The sequence below is a fragment of the Macaca thibetana genome, chromosome 3 (genome assembly GCF_024542745.1).
Source record: "Macaca thibetana thibetana isolate TM-01 chromosome 3, ASM2454274v1, whole genome shotgun sequence".
Classification (NCBI taxonomy): domain Eukaryota; kingdom Metazoa; phylum Chordata; class Mammalia; order Primates; family Cercopithecidae; genus Macaca; species Macaca thibetana.
In genome coordinates this window covers 4,395,753-4,401,752 of record NC_065580.1, presented here as the reverse complement: position 1 = coordinate 4,401,752, position 6,000 = coordinate 4,395,753, and positions in this window count along the sequence as shown.

Below are 6,000 nucleotides of genomic sequence, written 5' to 3'. Positions count from 1 at the left end.
GTTCCAAATGGGAGAACTTGGCCAGAATGAAGGGACTACAGGCCCCATGCAACTCTGAAATCAAATAGGGCAGTCATTAAAACTTAATGCACCAAAATGATCTCTTTTGACTCCAGGTCTTACATACAGGTCACACTGATGCAAGAGGTAGGCTCCCACAGCCTTGGGCAGCTCTGCCTCTATGGTTTTGCGGGGTAGAGCCCCCCTCCCAGTTGCTTTCATGGCAGGTATTGAGTGTCTTTGGCTTTTCCAGGTGCATGGTACAAGCTGCCAGTGGATCTACCACTCTGGGGTCTAGAGGATGGTGACTCTCTTCTCACAGCTCCACTAGGCAGTGCCCCAGTGGGGACTCAATGTAGGGGCTCTGATCCCACATTTCCTTTCAGCACTGCCCTAGCAGAGGCTCTCCATAAGGGCTCCACCCCTGCAGCAGACTTCTGCGTGGACATCCAGGTGTTTCCACACATCCTCTGAAATCTAGGTGGAGGTCCCCAAACCTCAATTCTTGTCTAATGCACATCTAAGGGACTATCACCATGTGGACGCTGCCAAGGCTTGGGGCTTGCACCCTCTGAAGCAATTGCCTGAGCATGTATATTGGCCACTTTTAGCCACAGCTGGAGCTGAAGCAGCTGGGATGCATTGCAACTAGTCCTCAGGATGCACACAGCAGAAGGGCCCCGGGCCTGGCCCATGAAACCATTTTTCCCTCTTAGGCCTCCAGACCTGTGATAGGAGGGGCTGCTGCAAAGGTCTCTGACATCCCCTAGAAACAGTTTCCCCCACTGTCTTGGCTATTAACATTTGGCTCCTCATTACTTATGCAAATTTCTGCAACTGGCATAAAATTCTCCCCAGAAAATGAGTTTTTCTTTTCTACAGCATTGTCAAGCTGCAAATTTTCCAAACTTTATTCTCTGTCACCTCTTGAATGCTATGCTTTAGAAGGCAAAATTCTAAAGCAGAATTCTAAAGAAATTCCTAAAGTTCAGAACTTTCTTCCACCAGATACCCTAAATCATCCCTCTCAAGTTCAAAGTGCCACAGATCTCTAGGGCAGGGGCAAAATGCCACCAACCTCTTTGGTAAACTATAGCAAGAGTCAACTACATTCTAGTTCCTAAAAAGTCTTCACCTCCATCTGACACCACCTCAGCCTGGACTTCATTGTCCACATCACTATCAGCATTTTGGTCAAAACCATTCAATAAGTCTCTAGGAAGTTTCAAACTTTCCCATATCTCCTTGTCTTCTGAACCCTTCAAGTATCTAGGAAGTTTCAAACTTTTCCACATTTTCCTGTCTTCTTCTGAGCCCTCCAAACTGTTTCAACCTCTGCCTATTACCAGTTCCAAAGTTGTTTCCACATTTTTTGGGTATCCTTATAGCAGCACCTTACTCTCTGTGGTACCAATTTATTGTGTTAGCCTGTTCTCACACTGCTATAACGAACTGCTGGAGACTGGGTAATTTATAAAGGAAAAGGCTTAATTGGCTCACACTTCCACAGGACTGGGGAGGCCTCAAGAAACTTACAATCATGGTGGAAGGCGAAACGAACATGTCCATCTTCACATAGTGCCCAAAAGGAGAAGTGCTGAGCAAAAGGGGAAAAGCCCCTTATAAAATCATAAGATCTCATGAGAACACACTCACTATCATGAGAACAGCATGGGGGTAACTGCCCACATGATTTAATTACCTCCCACCAAGTCCCTGCCCCAACACGTGGGGATTACAAGTCAGACTACAATTCAAGATAAGATTTGGGTGGGGACACAAAGACAGACCATATCAGGTTTTGAACACAAGAGAAGTACAAAGAAAGTCCTGTGGAAGAGCAAAATATGAATTCACAACAGAATCTCCCCTTGGCCAACCTCCTTGTCACCAGTTCACTGGCTAAACTAGGGCTCTGCATTTCCTTGTTTTTAAATTGTGATGAAATATACACAATACAGAAGTTAACATCTTAAATATTTTTAAATGTAGAGGTTTGTTATTTTTAAGTACATTCACATTGTTGTGCAGTCATCACCACCCTATCTCCATTACTCTTTTCATCTTACAACTGAAACTCTATGCCCATTAAATAACTCTCCATGCTTCTCCCAGTCCCTGGAAACCACCATTCTACTTTCTGTGTCTATACATTTGACCACTCTAGGAACCTCATGCAAGTGGAATCATATATTATCTGTCTTTTGTGACTGATTTCTTTCACTTAGCATTATATTTTGAAGGTTCATCCATGCTGTAGTGTGTGTTAGAATTTTCTTCCTTTTTAAGGCTGAATGATATTTTTAAGGCTGAATGATATTCCCTTGTGTGAACGGAACACATTTGTTTATTCATTCATCTAATGATGAACACTTGATTTGCTTCCACCTTTTGTCTATTGTGAATGCTGCTACTATAAACATAGGCTTACAAATATCTTAAGGAGCCCCTGCTTTCAATTCTTTTGGGTATATACTCAGAAGTGGAATTGCTAAATCATATGTTAATACTATTTTTAATTTTTTGAGAGCATGCCATACTGTTTTCCATTTTACATTCCCAACAACAGTGCACAAATGTCTAATTTCTCCAAATCCTCACCTACATGTGTCATTTCCTGCTTTTTTCTGACAGTAGTTATTCTAATGAGTGTGGAGTTGTTGGGGTCCAGTCTCAACACCACTGTGGGTACCCAAAGTTTGGTGGCAACAAAGGAATGAGAAGAGACAAGTTAAGAGTGAAAGGTGGGGAGCCAGGGGGCCAGTGCAAAATGTGCAGGCTGCAAAGGCTCAGAGCTCTGGTCTCCACACTATTTACTGAGTACAATCACTTAGGGCTGAGAAGCAGATGTTCAGGAGTGAAACGGGGGAAGGCAGACAGTGTATCATACACGTAATCTATAGCAGTGGCGGTTTAAGTAAATCTCCTTTGTGCTCAAATAGTTTATCTTTAGTTAGCAGTGGGACTGGGCTTAACTAGGAGCCTGCATATCTAACCACATTCTAATGCTTCAAAGGAGTGTCTTTCTCCTTGAACACAGTGTTTATGGATAAGAGAGCAAGTCTTGCTCAGAGCATGGGAACATAATGGTGATAAGAAGGCTTTCTTGTTCAGAGGCCTCTTGTGGTTTTCAGCAACTTACTGTCTCATATTTTTATGGCCAGTTTATGCAGGCATCCCATAAACCTTTCTCCCAACATGGAGTGGTATTTTATTGTGACTTTAATTCACATTTCTCTAATGATTGGTGACACCGAGCTTTTTTTTCCATGTGCTTATTGTCCATTTATATGTCTTCTTTGCAGAAATGTCTATTTCACATCAATTACCCATTTTTTAATCAAGTTAATTCTTAGTTGTTGAGTCATAGGAGTTCCTTATATATTCCAGATATTAATCCTTTATCAGATATATGATTTGCAAACATTATTTCCCATATGATGGGTTGCCTTTTCACTCTGTTGTCTTTTAATATATAAACATTTTATATTTTTGTGTAGCCCAATTTATATTTTCCTTCATTGTCTGTGCATTTGGTGTTGTATCCAAGAAGTCATTGCCAAATCCAATATCATAAAGCTTTTCTATGTTGTCTTCTGAGAGTTTTATAGTTTTAGTTCTTAGCTCTAGGAATTTGATTCATTTTGAGTTCATTTGCACATGGTGAAAGGTAACGTTCCAGCAACATCCTTTTGCATGTGGGTTTCCAGTTTTTCCAGTAGCATTTGTTAGAATGACTGTCCTTTCTCCCATTGAAAATCTTAGCACCCTTGCCAAAAATCATTTGGCCATATGTGCAAAGGTTTATTTCTAGGCTATTTTATTTCAGTGGTCAATAAGTCTCTATGCCAACATCATACTGTCTTGATTGCTGTTGCTTTGTAATATTTTGAAGTCAGGAAGTAAGACTTCCAACTTCATTCTCCTTTTTCAAGATCACTTTTGCTGTTCACTCTTGAGATTGCATGTGAATTTTATGGTCAAGTTTTCTATTTCTGGAAAAAATGTCATTGAGATTGGGATTGCATTGAAACCAGAGATTGCTTTGGTTGGTATTGACATCTTAACAATATCAAGTCTTACAATCCATGAACATGAGATGTCTTTCCATTTATTGTTATCTTCTTTAATTTTTTTCATCAATATTTTGTAGTTTTCAGCACATGTATCTTTCACCTGCTTGGTTAAGTTTATTGCCAAGTATTTTATTCTTTGTAATGCTATTGTAAATGGAATTGTTTAAATTACCTTTTCAGACTGTTCATTGTTAGTATGTAGAAATACAACTGATTTTTGTGTTGACTTTGTGTTTGCTGCTTTATTAGTTCTGTCAGGTTGGTGTTTTTGTTTTGGTGGTATCTTTAGGGTTTTCTACATATAAGATCATGTCACCTGTGAACTACTCCATTAAGTTTTATATTTTAATTATATTTTATTTCCACATGTTCCTTTTGATACTTTTTCAAATCTGCTGGGTCATCCTTCCTATTTATTTCCTGCTAACATTTTAAGCCTGTCTCAGGAGATACTAACTCTGTTGTGTTCTCTCGTAATTCCAAATTATGTGGCTCTATTTCCTATTTCTATGTCTGGTGTGTGTCCATTTTTGTTCATGATGCCTTGCTTTCTTGCTGCTTTCTCTGTGGGATAAGTATGTGTTTAGTCCAAGACGGGGAGGGCGGTTTCTCCAAGGAGGATTTGTAGTTCCTTATGCAATTGTTTTAGGGTGTTACTAGCCTAAATTCTGAGCTTGAGGGGTTTTTGGACCATCTATGTATTGTGAATTAGTGCGGCAGCCCTAAGGTTCAAGACTGGCAGTGACTCCCAGGGTTGTTGGGGGCAGATTTAGGTTTATTTCTATTTCATATTTATACCTGGGGTATAGCCCTTTGGGTTCCAGTCTTAGGGAAGGAGGATCTTCTATTTGACTCTTCACTTTGGACAGGCCCTGAACACTTACCTTCTCTACAGTGAGGCTGTGAAACTCAAGTTCAGCTGCTTGGACAAATGCTCTCAAGGCACTGGCCTCAGTGCTTAGCTAGTCCCTGAGTTTTCTTCTTTACTTAGTTCTTGGCCTGAGTACTCCTGTCTTGCCAGCTCATGAATTTATTTTCTATATCTACCTAAGGTTAGCATTTTTCATTTTCAGAAGGAGTACTAGTCAAGACAGCTGTGTCCACCATATTGCCATAGATACAAATGTCTCCCTGAAACCTGAGGTCTCATACCATCAAGATTCTCACCTTACCTTGCCAACCATTCCTTTGGTATCTTTCACTGACCACTGAGAAGTGGTCTTCAAGCCCCAGTCCTTGGCAGTACAAAGGGTAATTAGGGAGCATTGACCTACAATTACCTAATGCTACTATGACAACTCCCCAGTAATGGAACTCAGCCTACACCTCTTACCCAAATTGCAGCCTTAATTTCACTATAAAATTCTCTCTGGCTGCCTTACCAAGTTCCTTGTTTATATCGATATGACTACTTTCTTTTCTCCAAATGTAAAATTTTTAGTTTAAATCATGAACAAAGCAATGTTTTCCTTTCAAACACCCCCTTTTTCCCTAAGTCTATCCTAACTCCACGTCTTATTACTTCTTTTAAAGACGAATCCAACATGTTTTGTTCACTTACCTGCCTTCAATGTGTCTACTTTCAAATTAATCTTTCTGGAATAGTTTTGATTCTATCCCTCCCTCCCCCTCCAAAAGCTTAAAACTATTCCTTATTTTCCCTCCATGATAATGTTAGTTCAACACATTTTGAGCAAATGCTTATTAAATGCCATGCAGTCTACAAAAATTTGGGATACTGTCAGTTTTCCATTGCTGCTGTAACAAATTGCCACAAATTTAGTGGCTTAAATTAGAACAACTAAAATCTATTGTTTTGCAGTTCTGTAGGTCAGAAGTCTGGTGGGGTCTTATTGGAATAAAATCACTCTAGTTCCTCACATCTGTAGGACTAAGGTCCTATTTTCCGACCCAGTTTCCTGCC